The sequence below is a fragment of the Procambarus clarkii genome, chromosome 15 (assembly GCF_040958095.1).
Source record: "Procambarus clarkii isolate CNS0578487 chromosome 15, FALCON_Pclarkii_2.0, whole genome shotgun sequence".
NCBI lineage: Eukaryota > Metazoa > Arthropoda > Malacostraca > Decapoda > Cambaridae > Procambarus > Procambarus clarkii.
The window spans coordinates 49,290,219-49,313,773 of NC_091164.1; the positions used below are offsets into that span (position 1 = coordinate 49,290,219).

Sequence of the window (23,555 nt, forward strand, 5' to 3'; positions counted from 1 at the left end):
CTAAAGTAGTCCTTCAATTGTATAAGTATTTGGTGCGCCCCACCTGGATTATTGCATACAGGCATTGAGACCTTATCTTCAGAAAGACATAGCTGCTCTGGAGAAGGTGCAACACCGGGCAACAAAAATCATACCAGAGCTTAGTCATCTCTCGTATCAGGAAGGGTGTAGGGCCACTGGCCAAACTACACAGCAAACCAGGCATGACAAGGCGGAGCTCATCGAAACACTTAAAATATTCAACAATTTGGACGATGTTGATCCGGACACTTTCTTCAAAAGGTCAGATGTAACACGAACGAGGAGCAACGGGTTCAAGCTCAACAAGCCACAATGTAGGACAGAAAACAGGAGAGGCTTTTTCATCCGTATGGTGGTAAACCCGTGGAACAGCCTACCAGCCAAAAAGTAGGTAAGGTAAACGCCAAAACTCTACTGGGTTTTAAAATACAGATAGAAAAGATCGTCCAGGCAAATGGGTAGGATCTTTGACAAGCCGCCAACTTCCTGTCCTCGTTGAGGCCACCAATATTAGTGTCTCAAGTAAATTAAACGTCGGCAAAGATCACTAACCAAAGAAAATGGGAAGAGCGACGTGGCGAGTAAGCGAGCGAGCGAGTGACGTCATCACAACAAAGGTTGCTATAGACGTCTCCACGACTCGTGAAGTTCGCCTGTCTTATAGACCTGTGTCCACAATACCCGCCAAATTGTCCCTCCCACAGTACTCTCAGGACACTTATGGCAGTGTAAGTGTGTGGTGAGGCCACACCACTGAAGACATTGAGGATATACCACGAGGGAGAGACAAAACTGTTGAAGGAAGGAGTCACTGGCTCCACCTGACCACCTTGTTCCTCGCACTCTCATCATCCTCCGTAAGTACTTGAGTGCATTACCTGGTTGATGGGGTTCTGGGAGTTCTTCTACCTCCCAAGCCCGGTCCGAGGAAAGGCTCGACTTGTGAGAGTTTGGTCCACCAGGCTGTTGCTTGGAGCAGTTCGCAGGGCCACATACCCACCACAGCCTGGCTGATCCGGAACTTCTCTTAGAAAACAGTCCAGTTTTCTCTTGAAGATGTCCACGGTTGTTCCGGCAATATTTCTTATAGTCACTGGGAGAACGTTGAACAACCGTGGACCTCTGATGTTTATACAGCGAAGAGTTAGGGGTGACATGATACAGGTTTACAAGTGGATGAATGGACACAACAAAGGGGATATTAATAGGGTATTAAAAGTATCAGCACAAGACAGAACACGAAACAATGGGTATAAATTGGATAAATTTAGATTTAGGAAAGACTTGGGTAAATACTGGTTCGGTAACAGGGTTGTTGATTGTTTTGATTTGTTGATTTACCGCGTAACGTGGTGGAGGTGGGGTCCCTCGATTGTTTCAAGCGTGGGTTGGACACGTAAATGAGTGGGATTGGGTGGTTATAGATAGGAGCTCCCTCGTATGGGACACTAGGCCGTCTGCAGTTGCCTTTGCTCTTATGTTCTTATGTTCTCTGATTGTGCCTATGGCACCTCTGCTCTTCACTGGTTCAATCCTGCAGTTTCTTCCATATCATTCACTCCAGTACGTTGTTATTTTACTGTGTAGATTTGGGACCTGGCCCTCCAGTATTTTCCATGTGTATATTATTTGGTATCTCTCTCGTCTCCTTTCTAGAGAGTACATTCGGAGAGCTTTGAGACGATCTGAATAATTAAGGTGTTTTATTTCAACGATGCGTGCCGTATATGTTCTCTGTATTCCCTCTATTTCAGCAATCTCTCCTGCTCTGAAGGGGGGAAGTGAGTACTGAGCTTTCTGCTCCACCATTGTCTGCTCCAACATTGTCTTACACCCCCAACATACAATTGTTAATAATAAAAATAATAAAAATTTATTTAGGAAAAGTACATACATAGTTGCAGAGTTACAGTACAAACATTCTGTTTGATTTAAAGATAGAGGTAGTACATACAATACCTAAAGCCACTAGTACGCATAGCGATTTGGGCAAGGTGAGGTGGGAAAAAAAAACACTTAGACTAAAACTTAATAGTAATTAAGCTTAAAGTATAATTGCATTGAAAGAAAAAAATAAAAATAATAAAAGATGAAAAAAGGGGGGGAACATGGTAGAAAATAGCCAATATACAAGTTGGTCAACAAACAGCATGTTTTTTTTCTTCAACAAAAATGTTGGGGGTATCGAAATAGGACTATGGAATTGTTAGAGGTGTGGACGTTGGCCAGTGGAATTGTTGGGGTAAATTATATGCCAATAGCATTGTTGGGGTGTGGACATTGGCCTATCAAATAATGATAACTTTTATAATAATAATAATAATAATAATAATAATAATGAGAAATTTCACTGGGACTGTGTGGTGTTGCAAACCCATGACCAAGGCATTGCCAGCTGCATACTCTACTACTGTACCACCACTGACTTTCTTACAATCGGATTTCTACTGATATCACAGGAAGTCTGTGATATCCTGATATCACAGTCCTGAAGCCAGTCCAAGTTTTATGTAAGACCCCCAAGCACTCAGGTGAAGGATAAAGTACTGTAGTTCAATATTGTATGCACAACTTCAGATACACAGAAAATCACACTAAGGTGATATACATCAATGAACAATCCACTGAGGCTGTGAGGTAATGCAAACATTGCAGGTTTGCATCATCTCACAGCCCGAGGGAATTTTCTCATTGATGTATATCACTTTAGTGTGATTTTCTGTGTAAATAATAATAATAATATTATTATTTATTCAAAAGATTGTGTGTACAAAGAACATAAGAATATTGTTCAACTGAAAGGACAGAAGTTACACATACTAATGAAGCCACTATTACGCAAAGCGTTTCGGGCAAAATTAATAATAATATAGAATTTTTTTAATTAAAGTTGTGACGGGATAAAACACTTCATACTATTAGAGAAGTAAGCTAACAAAATGAGAATGTTCAAGGAAAATAAAAAATTAGTACAAAGAAGGTGATACTTAAGGATGACAAGCATAGACTATTACATTATGGAGTCAGTAGTTCTAGCAACAGTACAGTAGTTTATTTACATTAATTATAGAATGGAAATACAAGGCGTAATTTAGAAAAGCAAGTGAACTATTCCTCATAACATTTTCTTTGAACATATCAGAACATAGAGTAACATACTATAATTTAAGTTTAATTTGGCCAACAGTTTCAAATAACCAAGATCATAAAGGACACGAGTAAACACTTTATCAAATAAATGCATGAAATTAGATGACATTAAATGTAGATAGTAAATGTAGAAATTAAATGTGTGTCCTTGCTTGAATGAACTATATGGGGCGTAGCCGATTCATTCCAGTGTGGAATTCATTCCATCCGTTCGGCCCCAGCAGCCCCCTCCCCCCCCCCAAAAAAAAAAATACAATCACATTAATGCATATGCCAGTCCACATTTGCCTTATGAAAAATTTAAATAATAAAGAATTTGTATTGCAATGAAATAAATTGATATTTGCACATTACAGTACTGTACTTACCCTACCAGTTGAGTTTTGTAGTGCAAACTTTGTTAGCCTTAATATCCTGAGAGTGCCACACATATGAATATAAATTGTTTAAAGAACAGTAACTTTTCTAACAAATGTACATTATACACTACAGTCTGTACATAAAGTACAGACCACTAGAATCACACTACTGCAGTACACTTATATCATATAAACTACACTTTGTACATTTAATGTCATTAGAACTGTGCTGTACAGCTCAATTGTTACTCTCAGGTAAGTTATGGCTAGTGCTGGGTGCTGGTCTAGTGGCCTGGGCATCCTCGGAAGGTGAGCCCTTGCTAGTGCTGGGTGCTGGTCTAGTTGCCTGGGCATCCTTAGAAGGTGTGCCCTTGCTAGTGCTGGGTGCTGGTCCACTTGCCTGTACATCCTTAGAAGGTGAGTCCTTGCTACTGCTGGGTGCTGGTCCAGTTGCCTGGGCATCCTTGGAAGGTGAGTCCTTGCTAGTGCTGGATGCTGGTCCTGTAGGCCTACTGTGAAATCGTACCAAAAACTTTGGAATCTTAGATTGTTTCTTTGTCGTGTGCTTCATTATAATATCTTTCATGTCCTTTAGGTGCAGGTAATAATCTGTCAGCTCTTCATTATCAGTTACAATAACCAAATCAAGCAGATCATTAACCTTTTGCAATGATGCAGCATATGGAATAGATAACACACTATCATCTTCTTCTTCCACATCTTCATCATTATTACCAGTAACACACTGGATAATCTCATCATCAGTTAATTCACCATAACCTGGATCATCAGCATCATTATCTAACCATGCATTCACATCAGAAAGTTGCAAATCTTCCTCACATGCATCTCTGAATGTCTCAAAAATCGCATTATCAAAGCCCTCAAAATCATAGTAATCTTCATCTTCATTCTAACCAGGTACCGGACTCCGAATTTTATTCCATGCATTCTTTAATGTGGTGACCTTTAACTCGCTCCATTCTTTGGCCCAGTTGTAAATTGCATCTTTAATTGAATATTTCTTGAAGTTTTCTAATGTTCTACTAGCCTTTGTATGAACAAATCCACAAGAACCGTGACGAGGAATCGAACTTGCGTCCGAGAGCATACCTGATCACGGGAAACTAAAAAATAAATATTGTATGTAATTACCTAAGTGTAATTACCTAAGTGTAGTTACAGGATGAGAGCTACGCTCGTGGTGTCCCGTCTTCCCAGCACTCTTTGTCATATAACGCTTTGAAACTACTGACGGTCTTGGCCTCCACCACCTTCTCCCCTAACTTGTTCCAACCGTCTACCACTCTGTTTGCGAAAGTGAATTTTCTTATATTTCTTCGGCATCTGTGTTTAGCTAGTTTATATCTATGACCTCTTGTTCTTAAAGTTCCAGGTCTCAGGAAATCTTCCCTATCGATTTTATCAATTCCTGTTACTATTTTGTATGTAGTGATCATATCACCTCTTTTTCTTCTGTCTTCTAGTTTTGGCATATTTAATGCCTCTAACCTCTCCTCGTAGCTCTTGCCCTTCAGTTCTGGGAGCCATTTAGTAGCATGTCTTTGCACCTTTTCCAGTTTGTTGATGTGCTTCTTAAGATATGGGCACCACACATCTGCTGCATATTCTAGCTTTGGCCTAACAAAAGTTGTGAACAATTTCTTTAGTATATCGCCATCCATGTATTTAAAAGCAATTCTGAAGTTAGAAAGCGTGGCATAGGCTTCTCGCACAGTATTCTTTATGTGGTCCACAGCTGATAGTTTTCTATCTAGAACCACCCCTAGATCTCTTTCTTTATCAGAATTCTTTAAAGATTTCTCACATAATATATAGGTTGTGTGGGGTCTATGTTCTCCTATTCCACATTCCATAACATGGCATTTATTAACATTAAATTCCATTTGCCAAGTGGCACTCCATGTACTTATTTTGTCCAGGTCTTCTTGAAGGGCATGACAATCATCTAAGTTTCTTATCCTTCCTATTATCTTAGCATCATCAGCAAACATGTTCATATAATTCTGTATACCAACTGGTAGATCATTTATGTAGACAATAAACATCACTGGTGCAAGAACTGAACCCTGTGGTACTCCACTTGTGACATTTCTCCAGTCCGATACATTGCCTCTGATCACAGCCCTCATTTTTCTATCAGTCAGAAAATTTTTCATCCATGTTAGAAGCGTACCTGTCACTCCTCCAATATTTTCCAGTTTCCAGAACAACCTCTTATGTGGAACTCTGTTGAAAGCCTTTTTTAGGTCCAGATAGATGCAGTCAACCCAACCATCTCTTTCCTGTAATATCTCTGTTGCTCGATCATAGAAATTGAGTAAATTCGATACACAGGATCTTCCAGATCGAAAACCATACTGTCTATCTGATATTATATCATTTCTCTCCAGGTGTTCTACCCATTTAGATTTAATTATTTTCCCAATATTTTGACTATTACACTTGTCAATGACACCGGTCTATAATTAAGGGGGTCTTCCCTGCTTCCACTTTTGTAGATTGGAACTATGTTAGCCTTTTTCCATACATCAGCTACAACTCCTGTAAACAGGGATGCATGAAAAATCAGTTGAAGAGGAATGCTGAGCTCAGGTGCACATTCTCTCAGAACCCATGGTGAAACTCCATCTGGACCAACTGCTTTGTACTTATTTAGCTCCTTGAGCATTTTTTCCACTTCGTCTCTAGACACCTCTATGTGCTCTATGTTGTTCTCTGGAATTCTTATTATATCTGGTTCCCTGAAGATTTCATTTTGTACAAACACACTTTGGAACTTTTTGTTTAATGTTTCACACATTTCCTTTTCATTTTCCGTGAATCTATTTCCCATTTTCAACCTCTGAATATTATCCTTTACCTGCAATTTGTTGTTTATGAATTTATAGAATAGACCTGGTTCTGTTTTACATTTGCCTGCAATCCCTTTTTCAAAATTGCTTTCTGCCTCTCTCCTCACTGCCGTGTAGTTGTTTCTCGCATCTTTGTATCGCTGGTATGTTTGGGGGTTTGGCCTCTTCCTGTATTGATTCCATTTTTGTGTCTTTTGGTCTCTGGCTCTTCGCACTTTCCGTTGAACCAATCCTGTTTCCTAGTTCTGCTTTTCTGGTTTGGTATAAATTTTTTTGTGCCTTTATCATATATTTCACAAAACCTGACATACATCTCATTCACTTCCTTGCCTAGTAACAAGTCTGTCCAATTATACTCACTAAAAAATTATCTAATGTTGCCATAATGTCCTCTCCTAAAGTCAGGTTTTTCATTTGCATTGACCGTCATATTTTCTTCCAGATTATAACGCATTGCATACTTTATTCCCCAAAAGACATGGTCACTTTTACCCAAGGGAGGAAGGTACTGAATGTCAAATATTTCTTCCTCCTTCCTGGTTAATATCAAATCTAGCATGGAGGGAATGTCCCCTTCCCTCATCCTCGTAGCTTGTTTAACTGACATACTTTAGCCGTGATGGAGCTGGGAAGTTGAGCAAATTTTGGGCACTGGGCGTTGGAGCGCTCAGGGTTCATCGCTATGCTCAAAATTATGGGGCTTATATATGTGACATATATATATATATATATATATATATATATATATATATATATATATATATATATATATATATATATATATATATTTAATTATTTATATATATATACAGTGGTACCTCGCATAACGAATTTAATCCGTTCCATGTTCGTCATGTGAAACGGACGTCATACAAAACGAGTGTCCCCCATGTAACCAGTGTGATGCACTGTGTTTATTGTGAAATTCCCCCAGTGTGCATGACATCAAATGTTCCCCAAAATATAATTTTTCTTTGCAAAATTATAAATTTCCGTCCCTGAACATGTCTATGTAAAAATAGTTACCAAATTCCACTTACTTTGGCTGTGAGGGCGTGGACAAGGTGCGCTGTGACGTCATCAAGGCCTGGTCGCCCATGTGTGAAGCTCCCAGACACGGTCGCGCGGGCCATTCAAGCACCGCGTGTTGCCACAAATATATTTTCAAATATTTTTTCTATGCATTTCCAATGCGGTTTTATTTGTTTCTTTTAGCGTATATGATGCATATTTGTGTCCTTTACAATATGTATACAGTAGAATGTTCATAATTTTCCATGAAACTGTGATACATGTGTCAGTAATGTGTCCACAATAAATGTTTATTGTCACAATATTACGTGGTAAAAATTCACTAAAATTACAATATGTACAGTTTCACATACTATTTACACAGTAACACACTGTATTACACACTCAGTACTTTGGAGGTGCGTAATAGTCAACGAAGTAGTCCATGGTACACAACACGACTTTGCTCTCCTTGCACCAGCTACAGATAGATTTTCGTTTCCTGTTTCATCGTTCTGTGTGCTTGCAAATAACGCACTCGCGTGCACCCTTGGCTTTAGTACTTGTAGGTGGTATGTAGCCAAGCTTGTAAAGCATAAGGTAGTATTGAAACGATTATAGGAAAAGCTCAATTTGTAAGGTAGTCTTGAAAAGATCGCTTTGTAAGGTCCCACACAGGAAGAGATTCAGCTAGTCTCAAAGAGTGTCCATCAGTAGGGAGCCGGTCGGCCGAGCGGACAGCACGCTGGACTTGTGATCCTGTGATCCCAGGTTTGATCCCGGGCGCCGGCGAGAAACAATGGGCAGAGTTTCTTTCACCCTATGCCCCTGTTACCTAGCAGTAAAATAGGTACCTGGGTGTTAGTCAGCTGTCACGGGCTGCTTCCTGGGGGTGGAGGCCTGGTCGAGGACCGGGCCGCAGGGACACTAAAGCCCCGAAATCATCTCAAGATAACCTCAAGATCAGTCAGGAAGAGATTCAGCTAGCCTCAAAGAGTGTCCATCAGTGAGGAAGAGATTCAGGTATTCTTGAAAATATCAATGAACAACACCACCATGGAAGCCGCTAACACTGTTCATCTATGCTACTCGTATCAGATGCATCATCACTGAACGCAGAAAACGATTCATCTATGTATCATCTATATAAATCGAGATGGCAAGTGTGGGGCTCAGAGCTACAACTGGATACGCTTGCTGTATCATCCTCATAGGTGCTGTATGACTGGCATCCGACCGTTGTGTTAAGCCCTTATTGCGCCTAGCTTCACCAATGTTATGACCCTTATGTTCTTCAAACAATAGGGTCTGAATTGCACCGACTGAGCGCAGTCTTTCAACATCGTGTGGGACAGGTGTTTGAGAGCCAGATGCGTGTGTGCCACAAGTGGTTGCTCACGCAGTACTAACCCAACCAGCAGCCCTTGTCTTTCATATTCGTTATAGCAAAAGGTTCGTTCAGTGTTTGTTGGGTAGGCTGCTCCATTATGACAATCTTTCTTTGTTTCAAATGTGTTCCATTTGTTTTGTATTTGTCACTTACGTCTCAATAATGGAGCAGCATACCCGACAAACACTGAACGAGCCTTTATGGCATTTGTCCATTTTTCAAATTGTTTCAACAGTTCTTTTATTTTTTTTTTTTTTATTTAAGAAACATGGAGCAGCCGACCTGTAGACCACCGAATGAACCTTTTTGACATTTGTACTGGTTTTCAAAATTCTTCATTTCTTTTTATTATTTACATTTTTTGTATGTAAGAAACATGGAGCAGCCTACCTGCCGACCACCGAACGAACCTTTTGCTATAAGACAAATGAAAAATAAATATTGAACACATTTGAAGAAAGGAAAATGTCATAATGGTTTATTCAGTGTATGTAAGGTAGGCTTCTCCATTATTGAGACGTAAATGACAAATACAAAACAAATGGAACACATTTGAAACAAGGAAAGATTGTTATAATGGAGCAGCCCACCTGCTGAACACCGAACGAACCTTTTTGACATTTGTTGTATATCAGACATTTCATATCTTTTTTCCTACAAAAACGTCAATGCTTTGCAACATCTCAGCAGTCACCCTTTTATATCCCAGCATCATTAACATCTTTAAACAAGAACAACATAATTTATGTGCATCGTCGGAGGCGTCTAAGAATGTGCAAGAAGCAGCGCGACCCCACCATGTGGTGTTGACGTTACTCAAACCAGCGTTCGTCATACGGGACGATTTGATGCCGATCGGGCCGTTCGTTACCCAAAATGTTCGTCTTTTGGGGCGATCGTTATGCGAGGTACCACTGTATATATATATATATATATATATATATATATATATATATATATATATATATATATATATATATATATATATACAGTGGTACCTCGCATAACGAATTTAATCCGTTCCATGTTCGTCATGTGAAACGGACGTCATACAAAACGAGTGTCCCCCCATGTAACCAGTGTGATACACTGTGTTTATTGTGAAATTTCCCTAGTGTGCATGACATCACATGTTCCCCAAAATATAATTTTTCTTTGTAAAATGATAAATTACCGTCCCTGAACATGTCTATGTAAAAATAATTACCAAATTCCACTTACTTTGGCTGTGAGGGCGTGGACAAGGTGCGCTGTGACGTCATCAGGGCCTGGTCGCCCGTGTGTGAAGCTCCCAGACACGGTCGCGCAGGCCACTCAAGCACCGCGTGTTGCCACAAATATATTATCAAATATTTTTTCTATGCATTTCCAATGCGGTTTTATTTGTTTCTTTTATCGTATATGATGCATATTTGTGACCTTTACAATATGTATACAGTAGAATGTTCATATTTTTCCATGAAACTGTGATACATGTGTCAGTAATGTGTCCACAATAAATGTTTATTGTCACAATATTACGTGGTAAAAATTCACTAATATTACAATATGTACAGTTTCATATACTATTTACACAGTAACACACTGTATTACACACTCAGTACTTTGGAGGTGCATAATAGTCAACGAAGTAGTCCATGGTACACAGCGCGACTTTGCTCTTCTTGCACCAGCTACAGATAGATTTGTGTTTCCCGTTTCATCGTTCTGTGTGCTTGCAAATAACGCACTCGCATGCACCCTTGGCTTTAGTACTTGTAGGTGGTATGTAGCCAAGCTTGTAAAGCATAAAGTAGTATTGAAACGATTATAGGAAAAGCTCAATTTGTAAGGTAGTCTTGAAAAAATCTCTTTGTAAGGTCCCACACAGGAAGAGATTCAGCTAGCCTCAAAGAGTGTCCATCAGTCAGGAAGAGATTCAGCTAGCCTCAAAGAGTGTCCATCAGTCAGGAAAAGATTCAGGTATTCTTGAAAATATCAATGAATATCACCACCATGGAAGCCGCTAACACTGTTAATCTATGCTACTTGTATCAGATGCATCATCACTGAACGCAGAAAACGATTCATCTATGTATCATCTAAATACATTTCAGATGGCAAGGGTGGGGCTCAGAGCTACACCTGGATACGCTCGCTGTATCATCCTCATAGGTGCTGTATCACTGGCATCCGACCGTTGTGTGAAGCCCTTATTACGCCTAGCTTCACCAATGTTATGACCCTTATGTTCTTCAAACAATAGGGTCTGAATTGCACTGACTGAGCACAGTCTTTCAACACCGTGTGGGACAGGTGTTTGAGAGCCAGAGGCGCGTGTGCCACAAATGGTTGCTCACGCACTACTAACCCAGCCAGCAGCCCTTGTCTTTCATATTCGTTATAGCAAAAGGTTCGTTCAGTGTTTGTTGGGTAGGCTGCTCCAGTATGACAATCTTTGTTTCAAATGTGTTCCATTTGTTTTGTATTTGTCACTTACGTCTCAATAATGGAGCAGCCTACCCGACAAACACTGAACGAACCTTTATGACATTTGTCCATTTTTCAAATTGTTTCAACAGTTCTTTTATTTTTCGTTTTTTTTTTTTTTTTAAAGAAACATGAAGCAGCCGACCTGTAGACCGCGGAACGAACCTTTTTGACATTTGTACTGGTTTTCAAAATTCTTCATTTTTTTTATTATTTTCGTTTTTTGTATGTAAGAAACATGGAGCAGCCTACCTGCCGACCACCGAACGAACCTTTTGCTATAAGACAAATGAAAAATAAATATTGAACACATTTGAAGAAAGGAAAATGTCATAATGGTTTATTCAGTGTATGTAAGGTAGGCTTCTCCATTATTGAGACGCAAATGACAAATAAAAAACAAATGGAACACATTTGAAACAAAGATTGTTATAATGGAGCAGCCTACCTGCCGAACACCGAACGAACTTTTTTGACATTTGTTGTATATCAGACATTTCATTTCATTTTTCCTACAAAAACGTCAATGCTTTGCAACATCTCAGTAGTCACCCTTTTATATCCCAGCATCATTAGCATCTTTAAACAAGAACAACATAATTTATGTGCATCGTCGGAGGCATCTAAGAATGTGCAAGAAGCAGCGCGACCCCACCATGTGGTGTTGACGTTACACAAACCAGCGTTCGTCATATGGGACGATTTGACGCCGATCAGGCCGTTCGTTACCCAAAATATTCGTCTTTTGGGGCAATCGTTATGCGAGGTACCACTGTATTTATATATTTATTTATTTATTTATTTATTTATTTATATACAAGAAGGTACATTGGGTTTGTGAGAATACATAGCATGGTATTTACAATCTTGTAAAGCCGCAAATATGCACAGCGTTTCGGGCAGGTCCTTAATCTAACAGATAATTTTAAGTAGGTAAATTCTAGCAGAATTAATAAAATGATAACAGATACATTGCAAGAAAAAAATGAGATGAGAGAGATTAGAAGGTATATTAAAGCACATTGGTATATTAAAGCTCTGATTGATTGCATTGACAGCTTGATTGGTAATTAAAACAAAGATTAATAGGCACGATACAGCAAATTGATAGCGCATATAAGAAGACAGCAATGATCACAATGGTAAAGTTGTTTGGATTAGGTACATCAAGATTGGGAGATTAAGTAGCAATAGATAAAGTGCAATTTTAAAGCAACAAGCTAGAAAACTATGAAGATGAAATTAGGTACTTTTTAGTTTTGTTTTTGAATGACGCCAAAGTTGGACAGCTTTTCAATTCATTAGGGAGCGAGTTCCATAGACTGGGTCCCTTTATTTGTATAGAGTGTTTACTCTGATTAAGTTTGACTGGGGATATCAGAGATATTTATTTCTGGTGTGGTGATAATGGGTCCTATTACATCTGTCCAGGGAGAGTTTCAGTGCAGGATTTGCATTTAAGAACAGGGTTTTGTAAATGTAGTTGACACAAGAGAATGTGTGGAGTGAGATTATATTTAGCATGTTTAGGGAGTTAAACAAGGGGGCTGAGTGTTGTCTGAAAGCAGAATTGGTTATTATTCTGATAGCAGATTTTTGCTGGGTAATGATGGACTTGAGGTGGTTTGCAGTGGTTGAACCCCATGCACAGATACCATAATTAAGATAGTGATAGATAAGTGCATAATATAGTGAGATGAGAGCAGAGTTAGGTACATAATATCTGATTTTGGAGAGTATACCAACTGTTTTAGAGACTTTCTTAGTTATGTGTTGTATGTGGGTGCTGAAGTTGAGTCTCTTGTCTAGGAATAGGCCATGAAACTTTCCATCATTTTTATTACTAATGTTAACATTGTCTAATCTACAATTGCATTTGTAGATTTGCTTCCAAATAGGATGTAGTAGGTCTTTTCTATGTTAAGTGTTAGTTTGTTGGTTGACATCCATAAGTGGACTTTTTTTAGTTCATTATTAACAACATTATTTAGTGTATGTAGGTTGGGGTTAGAATAGATGAGGGTAGTATCATCAGCAAACAATATAGGTTTCAGAATGTTAGAGACATTAGGCAGATCATTGATGTATATAAGAAATAGGAGAGGTCCCAAGATGCTGCCCTGTGGCACTCCAACGGTTATTGGTAGAGTGGGAGAGGTTATATCATTAATGGCTACACATTGGTGTCTATCACTATGATAGGATTGGATATAGTCCAGGGCATGGCCTCGGATTCCATTGTAACACCGTTAAGGTGTTTTGTTGTATTTAATATATATATATATATATATATATATATATATATATATATATATATATATATATATATATATATATATATATGAAGGTGAAAACACGGGGGGATACATAAGGGATAAACATAGGGGCTGCAGAAGGCTTATTGGCCCATACGAGGCATCTCCTATCTAAACACAAAGATTAATCCAGTGTAATTGGCCTGTTATGTTGGACATTGTCTTCTGTGTTGGCATCGATATGTTCTTGTCTTGTCCTTACTCTCATGGTGGGTAGAGTAAATAGTTCCGTGATTTGGGTGTTCATGGTAGGTCGCTCTATTCTTATGTGAATTGCCTCAAGAATTTGTAATCTTCTTGAATCTTGGGTTTTGTCTATTATGCAAGTATTCTTGTTCAACATTTCTCTTGTTAGAGTAATGTCATGGGCTTGTCTCATGTGATTCCTAGGGGCACCAGATTGAAGATGGCATGTCAAACGCCTCGTCAGCTTGGTCGACGTCATACCTATGTACTTACATTGAAGGTTACATCCTTCGTGGGGGCAAGTGTACATGTATACAACGCTTGACTGCTGTAGAGGGTTCTCCGTCGGCTTCGGGCTGTTTTTGATAAGGAGTTCGGAAGTCTTCTTGGTTTTGTAGAATATTATCAGGTTTATGTTTTGGTTAGGAGTAGTGCTTTTTACTCCTTTACGGATTATTTCTTTCATTATTCTTTCCTCTTTTATATGTTCACTGTGCATGGTTGATTTGTAATATAATTTTATTGGGGGTGTTGTGGTTTCTGTTCTAGGTTCTGAATTATACCAACGGTCCAAGTGTCTTCTTATAGCAGCGTTTATTTCCGCGTTGCTATATCCGTTGTTCACCAATACCTGAGTTACTCTTTCAAACTCTCTACTCACGTTGCTCCATTCAGAGCAGTGGGTAAGCGCTCGACGAATATAAGCATTGAGAACACTGGCTTTGTATCTTTGGGGGCACTCACTTCTACCGTTCAGGCATAATCCTATGTTGGTGGGCTTGGTATATACGTTGGTGCTTAAAGAGGTTCCTGTTTTTGTTATTAGTACATCCAAGAATGGCAGACTGTTATTTTCACTATTTTCATGTGTAAATCGGAGTACTGACTCTCTCTCTAGGTGTCTTTTTAGGTCAATTAGTTCATCTGAGTCTTTTACTATTACGAATATGTCATCTACATAACGGCAGTATACAGTTGGTTTTTGTCTGCTACTGAAGACCCTATCTTCGATGGTTCCCATATAAAAATAGTAGTCTTCAGTAGCAGACAAAAACCAACTGTATACTGCCGTTATGTAGATGACATATTCGTAATAGTAAAAGACTCAGATGAACTAATTGACCTAAAAAGACACCTAGAGAGAGAGTCAGTACTCCGATTTACACATGAAATTAGTGAAAATAACAGTCTGCCATTCTTGGATGTACTAATAACAAAAACAGGAACCTCTTTAAGCACCAACGTATATACCAAGCCCACCAACATAGGATTATGCCTGAACGGTAGAAGTGAGTGCCCCCAAAGATACAAAGCCAGTGTTCTCAATGCTTATATTCGTCGAGCGCTTACCCACTGTTCTGAATGGAGCAACGTGAGTAGAGAGTTTGAAAGAGTAACTCAGGTATTGGTGAACAACGGATATAGCAACGCGGAAATAAACGCTGCTATAAGAAGACACTTGGACCATTGGTATAATTCAGAACCTAGAACAGAAACCACAACACCCCCAATAAAATTATATTACAAATCAACCATGCACAGTGAACATATAAAAGAGGAAAGAATAATGAAAGAAATAATCCGTAAAGGAGTAAAAAGCACTACTCCTAACCAAAACATAAACCTGATAATATTCTACAAAACCAAGAAGACTTCCGAACTCCTTATCAAAAACAGCCCGAAGCCGACGGAGAACCCTCTACAGCAGTCAAGCGTTGTATACATGTACACTTGCCCCCACGAAGGATGTAACCTTCAATGTAAGTACAAAGGTATGACGTCGACCAAGCTGACGAGGCGTTTGACATGCCATCTTCAATCTGGTGCCCCTAGGAATCACATGAGACAAGCCCATGACATTACTCTAACAAGAGAAATGTTGAACAAGAATACTTGCATAATAGACAAAACCCAAGATTCAAGAAGATTACAAATTCTTGAGGCAATTCACATAAGAATAGAGCGACCTACCATGAACACCCAAATCACGGAACTATTTACTCTACCCACCATGAGAGTAAGGACAAGACAAGAACATATCGATGCCAACACAGAAGACAATGTCCAACATAACAGGCCAATTACACTGGATTAATCTTTGTGTTTAGATAGGAGATGCCTCGTATGGGCCAATAAGCCTTCTGCAGCCCCTATGTTTATCCCTTATGTATCCCCCCGTGTTTTCACCTTCATTGTATTATCACCTGACCTAATGCGGGTATAAAATCAACTAATATATATATATATATATATATATATATATATATATATATATATATATATATATATATATACATATATATATATATATATATATATATATATATATATATATATATATATATATATATATATTATTAGTTCATGAGTCACAGACAAGGATTTGAAAGGCGCCATTCAGTCGGCCTGAAACTCACACCTCTAAGTGTTAATGACCTCAAGTTGACCTGAGGTCAGCTCAAGCAAATTTCACCTTGCTTCTGCTAATCTGATAATTGTAGCCTGATAGCCTTCAAACAAGCCGCCAGTTTTAGGTGTGGCTTGGTGGAGTGCCTGGGGCTATCTACTTGTGGGCGGAGTTAGCTACTAAGTTTCCCAATATATACTCGGAGAGCTGTAGATTCGGGAGGATAAGCAATAGGAGAACAGCCAGCAGAGCAGAACAGAGGACAGCATAGCCAGGGAGGCTGTCAGCTGGACGGGGCGGGACTGTTCCTGTCAATTACAGTCTTCCCCTCCCTCTCTATCCAGCTATTGGCAGACACTTGGCGAGTTTAACATGGAAGGTGACTTAGTCGTGTTTACTAGTGTTGTGTGACTAGCAGGGGCAGACAGTGGTAATGGTCTCAAATTCTTGGGTAGTGGCTCACTTTGTAATTTAATAGTGAACCTTCAGTTTGTTTGCTTGAATTATGATATCTATCCTTTTAAGTATACTTGATGAATTTTTTGAGAAATTCACTTACTTTTAATCTGATTTTAATTGTTCCTAGATTTGGGATTTTTGGATACAATATGCAGACTAAAGTGTAGAGTACTTTTGAGACTATGGGATTAAAGAATCTTGCCTGGAACATGATTCCCGTTGACATATGCTAATAACATCTTTTGATACAGACAAGTTCCATTCCTTGTCATGTATGTACTGTCTAGAATGGATGGTGGCAGCACTACTACTTCTACTGTCTACTTTTGTACTTCTACCCACCTACCCTTCTACCTCTACCTCCACTCATCTCCGTACTCTCTCTCTTCTCCCTCCGCCCCTCTCCAAACTCTCCCTTTCAACTGACAACCCTCCTCGCTCCTCCCACCTCCCTACCTCTCTCACCCCAAACCCTCACTCATTACTTCATTATCCATTTCTTCCCTTTTGGTTCTTGTATACGTTTGTGGCAGTGAAATGGTTCTGGAGTTTCTCTAGAGTTTGCGGGTAGCTGATCAATTTACGGTGCCTTGTAGTTGTAGCACCTAGGTAATCAAATACCTGGGTTACGAGGTGTTGAACAAGATAGGTTGCAGTAGGAACTCTGGGGGGAACTCTAGAGTAGTTGACTAACTGGGGGGCGAACTAATGGACTAAAGAGAGCTATTTCCCCCACCCTCCGTTACACCATAATGATGGAGTTTACGTAAGAGGTAGTTGTGATTAACAGTATCAAAGGCCTTTCTCAGGTCAATGAAGAGTCCAATCGGAAACTCATTTTTGTCAAGGGCTGAGTAAATTATATCAAGGAGACTAATAATTGTATCTTTGGTACTCTTTTGGGAGCAGAAGCCAAACTGACAGGGGCTGAGTATGTCAAATTTTACGAGGTAGGAGAAGAGCTGTTTGTAGATAATTTTTTCAAATATTTTTTATAGTATGGGTAGGTTTGATATTGGTCTATAATTGTTTATGTCTGCCGGATTGCTTCCTTTATGAACTGGTGTTACTCTTGCTTTTTTAAGGATATCAGGGAAGGTATGACACTCTAGGGATTTGTTGAACAGCAGAGCTATGGGTGGCGCAAGGGCATGGGAGGCGCTCTTGTATACAGTGGATGGGATTTCACTGATGTTCCCAGCTTTAGTTTTTAGTGAGTGTATGATGGACACAACATCTGTCGGGCTGACTGGTGAAAGGAGAAGAGAGTTTGGATAGCTGCCTGAGAGATATGTATTGATATGTGTCTGAGTCTGTGGGATTTTACTGGCAAGGTTAGCACCGACGGATGAAAAGAAGCTATTAAATTCATTTGCCATTTTTAAATCAGTTGATACTGTGTAGCTATCCTTAGAGAGTATTATCTGGTTGTGGGAGTGTAGTTTTTTTCCTGGGATATTAGAGATGGTTTTCCATGTGTTTTTCATGTTGCCTTTTGCTTCTTTGAATCTATTCTCATAATATGAAAGTTTAGCTTTTCTTATGATACTGGTAATCACTGATGAGTACCTTTTAACTACTTCCTTTGTAACTAGGCCAATCATAGATTTTTTTTCATATTCAAGTTTTTTGTTGATTGATTTGAGTATGCCACTTGTGAGCCACGGATTGTTTATTCTTTTGTCAATTACTTGTTTGATAAGGAGGGGACAGTGAGTATTGAAGAAGCTTAGAGTTTTGGAGAGAAAGAGGTTAGTTAATGAGTTTATATCCTGTGTATTCTTGAATTCAGATTCCCAGTTAATATTGTGAAGTGCATTTGAGAGATTGCCTAAAGCTGATTCACTGTGTAGCCTGAATGAGAGTTTGCTTCTGGTGGTGTTATGTCCATGTTTGCTATGAGGAAGGTACGATAGTGGTCAGTTGTTCAATCATAGATTATACAAGATGTAAGGTGTATATTATATTCTACGATAGTGCTGTGTGTATATAGTGCTGTTATTACACTATATACACACATTGTATATAACCATCTACATATGTGTTCACCATAACGAACCACTAAGTTCGTATGGTGAGCCCAAAAAACAAGATTGAGCTGCCACACCCAGCCAGCCCTCCCTCACTTCTCCAACACCTTACTCGCCAACATTCCTCCTCCCACCATACTGTTATTGTTTTTATTACACTATTTACACACATTATGTATAAATATCAACATGTTTTATTCACCATAACCATACAACTAAACTCGTATTATGTCCAAACAGAACAGTGGCCACCATACACTGCATGACAAGTCACACAGCAGAAGACAACGCTACGAGTACGACACCACCTCCCTCACCAAAATGGTTCCTCCCAATATACTCCTGTTGCTGTTATTACACTATATACACACACATTATATATATGTATCTACATTTGTGTTCACCATAGTCAACCACTTAGCTAGTATGGTGAGCAAAACAAGAGTGGCTGCCACACACTGACGCTACCTCGATTCCCTCCCTCCCTCACCAAAATTCCACCTCCCACAATACTATGCACAGCACTAATTATCACCACAATCCTGCTATTATCGTCCTATCATGGCTAAATAATACCAGTTACATATATATTTTGACATTATTTGGCAATGCTGTGGTCACAAGCTGAACAGCAGTGCTGTGAGCTCATGTTGCGTGCGCCAGCCTTGGTTGCTCACTCAGTATTGAGGCTCTTACACCCGGGAATGTTGCCCACGATTTTTTTTAAATGGCGTCTGTTTATAAGAGCCCTGAGGAGGCTGATGTGAACCCCATGTAGCTGCGGGAGTTTTGAATCATACGCTATACCTATAAGATCCCTAAGGTGTGTTACGCACCACAGTCGAGCGCCTACAAGCTCGTTGCGCAGTGCAGTGGTTAAGTATCTCGTCTTCCTCAGAGAGCAGAACTTCCAGAATGTCTAAATTCATAGCTCAGGCATTAGCCTCTGACATTAGCCAGACAAAGCCTTTTGAGAGCATAGATAACCCTTAATCCATGAGTTGTATTACAGATGTAGTGTTTGGTGGTAAAGCCATACATGTTATTTTGCCATCAGGCATTATCTGTCAACAGCATTACCTTTACCTCAGCAGGGTGAATTCTACTCTCATTGATCTGCTGCTTTTTTACTAATTTATAAAAGTGATTCTGGAACCAATCCTCAAAAATAATCTGTGTGAACCAGGCATTTTTTGTGTTGTAGTAGATGACAGGTAGTCTGTTCATGCAGTTTTTCAATGCTTTTGGGTTGGCAGATTTCCCAACAATTGCGTACTTTGTTCGGTGACTGCCATCTGCGTTAGAGCACAATAATGCTGAAATTCTTTCCTTCTTTACCTTGCAACTAGGAATACTCTACTCAAGCCTGAAGGTCAAAGTGTTTCTTTGAAGGCAATTTCCAGTTAAAGCCTGTTTTATCTGCATTGTACACTTAAAACTAGCTTAGATTATTAGATATCATGTGCTGAGAAAGTTTATGCTTATATGCATTAGCACTTCCAACACCTGCACTTAATGCCTCGCCACAAATTTTCTTGTTAATGATGCCATACCTCTCTTTAAATCGACATACCCATTCAATACAAGCTTTGAAATTGTCAATGTTTAACTTTACAGCAAGTCTTTCAGCTGCATTTCTAATAGAATCAACTGAAACAGCAATTCCTTTCGCACCATGCTGTGTAAACCATTTAAATACAGACGAGTCCAAATCCGTATACTTAGCAGGCCTCAATTTTTCCTGTTGCCTATTGCATCAGTTTAAGCAAAGAATTTCTTAATATTATCCTTCTGCTTTTTTATATCACAAACTGTAACTTTACCAATGTTAAATTCTTGGGCGAGTCGAGTGACAGAGTATCCATGCTCTGCTTTCTCTATCAAGTCAACTTTCTAATCAATTGACAAATATTTTCTCTTGTTTTATACCTTTAATACCATGAATGCTGCTCTGAGACATCTTGACAGATTCAATGAGTTCAAACAGTAAAAATGTTCAAATTTATCACGAAAATCCTTCGCATGCGAGCCCAACGTTTTTACCCCAAAAAGAGGAGAAGCACATGGTGCCAGCCATCTCATCCAGGCCCAACGCGTTGACATGACCTGTGCTTATTTTATAGGCATTCTCAAAATTTGATGTACTTATTGACTGTTACAAGTTGTTTTATTTAAAATATTATTATTGTTATATTTAGAGAAATATTGTTAGTGTGAAGTTTTATGCATTTTATACAGTACAGTTCTGTATTAACCCTTAAGCTGTGCATGGCATGCATATACGACAGGACCTGATGGCAAAGTTCAATTTCTCAAATTTGCTCTAATTCTTTCCAGTTTTTTGTGCATACAGTACTAGCAAATCCTGCAACTTTGTCTAAATTATCATAAATGTAACTTGAAAAATAAGAAAATAAAAAAATTATAAAATTGAATATTGAAAACTTCAGGTTTTGAAATCAGCTGCAAGAATATAAACTGACACCAATTGTTCATTTGGTGTTATTATGCTCTCAGAATAGTATATGATCTTCATTTTCATAGATTTAGAAAATATATGTTTTCAGTTTAGTTTACTGTAAAAAAAATTGTCAGTGTGGCATCTGAATTATGCGCCAAATTTAGAAAAATTGATAACTCCAAATGTTTAGGGTTTGTGAAAAATCCATTCTAATAGGATTGTTGAACAGACAGCTGTCCACATTATTTGTAAAAATGGTGAGAATCGGTAAGAAACTGGATTTTTTTAAGCTGACTCAAAGATGAAACTCTAGTTTTAGAGATAATTGAAGTTGAAGTTATCAACAATGAATAAGGTAGATCTAACTCATTAATTTAGTTATATGTTTTAATAAACGTTGTTTGGCATTCATACTCGAATATGTGAAAGTTGTAGGTCAATATGTGTTGGAATGACGTTAAGAAAAAAATACCCCCCTTTCCCGGGGGGTGGGGAGCCGGTCGGCCGAGCGGACAGCACGCTGGATTTGTGATCCTGTGGTCCTGGGTTCGATCCCAGGCGCCGGCAAGAAACAATGGGCAGAGTTTCTTTCACCCTATGCCCCTGTTACCTAGCAGTAAAATAGGTACCTGGGTGTTAGTCAGCTGTCACGGGCTGCTTCCTGGGGGTGGAGGCCTGGTCGAGGACCGGGCCGCAGGGACACTAAAGCCCCGAAATCATCTCAAGATAACCTCCCCCCCAAAAAAAATATAGGGATAATTATAATGATTTGGGGGATAAAAATTTATACTTTATAAAAGTGACAAAGCCCTAATCTGGTCCCTAATCATCAAAACCACCTAAAAGAGAGAGAAAATAGAATTTGAAATCTGTGAAAAACTCGGTAAAAAAATTAGAAGTTCCAAGTTCTGCCAGTTGTGACTGATTTATTTGATGACCAATGTCATTCTATCTTGTTAGGGATGTTAGTATGCATTCTCCAGGATGTAGAGGTTTCACCAAAATCAGAAAATAACCAAAAAGAGACGAGAAAAAAATCCCCCTCCCCCAATTTTTTTTTATTTTTTGAACATTAACCCCTTAACTGCGCGGCATCCAAATATGAACGCCCCCCCCCCCCTAGTGCGCAGGAAATAAAACCTCTAGAAAAAATTCTTTTCTGTTTTAAAAGTGACAAAAACCCTTCCCTGAGTATGGGTATAGTATGTCGGAAAATCCGACACCATTTAATAATATCATACAGACAGATAATATTGCTGTGTTGTATAAACAAGTTACTTATAGAAAATGTAAATTGTAGTGGAACTTACCGTCTATAGAAAACGGAATATCATTACCACATACTATTATAAATTCACCACCTATTATGGTGGGAATTATTCTTAAATACATTAGTCTTTGGACTTTACCATCATAAAAACATCTCATATAAATTAACTTAATTATCAGAATTAAAATAGAGTAAATGTGACCCTTCTATCACTTACTGTCATCTGGACAATGTAGGCCAGTAGCGTCAGTTGTGAGGGAGTGGTCAGCCATTGTTATTGTTTAAGACCAGAGGCACGGGAGCGAATTCGGCTCCTGTTAATTTTACTTGGACGAAGTGTTATGGAAACCAAAGGTGTACCATCATCAACACGCTGTCAACAAATACAAGTTAAGTGTTCTGCCGAAACCCATTTATCTATCATTTGTGGCCATTAATGTCATTAGATAGGGTGAGCCGGTTAGAGCACGAGATCGCCTCATAATAAAGGTAATTAAGCCAGGTCTTTATGGTTCCTTGTACAGTGTTTTCTCTGATATAGCTGTCATATATTAGGATTCTGGCTTCATAGCTAGCGCCCTTTTGACAGGTCAAGACGAGGAAGCATGCTTTGTGTACCAGTTACTGGGTGATGGAAGCTACCTCAACGAGGATAATTTGGTGTCTATATCCTGGTTATACCTGGTGGACTAAGGCCTGCTGTACAAATAAGATAAGGAACCTCTTCAATGTATGTAGTCTAATACTGTAGTTTGATTGGCTGCATATATATAAATTTAATATAAACCCCCCTAATGTGTAGAGGATCGATTTGTGAGATTATGAGATTATTGCAGAAATACAGTCCACTTAACATCATACAAATTGCTATCGAAGTATATAAATTAACGTAAATATAAATTCATATAAATTAAATAAATATAAATCTCACAGGTTGGTTCCCACATAGTAACAGAAGGTCGAAATTGTATGTACTTTGGCTGCTATGGGGTCCGTAAGTTCGTGCGTGATGGCATCATTCCCTGGTCGCCCGTGGCGTACATCTTCGGGGCCGGTAGGGTGCTTGGGACAGGATGCACGAGTTGCATCCTGTCCCGAGTGCACCCCAGATGTGGGCCTGCATGCGCGTTGCGCAGTTATTAATTAAAGTG

General features: G+C 39.0%; 1 protein-coding gene across 1 annotated transcript in view; it reads left to right on the plus strand.

The window, feature by feature from the left end:
- Nucleotides 1-644: 644 nt before the first annotated feature.
- Nucleotides 645-23,555, plus strand: part of LOC123750137 (tripartite motif-containing protein 59-like) — a 151,527-nt gene continuing 128,616 nt past the window's right edge. Inside the window, exon 1 of the mRNA XM_069325031.1 lies at nucleotides 645-878. The gene's annotated coding sequence lies outside the window, so the exon portion shown is untranslated. The remainder of the gene's footprint in view (nucleotides 879-23,555) is intronic.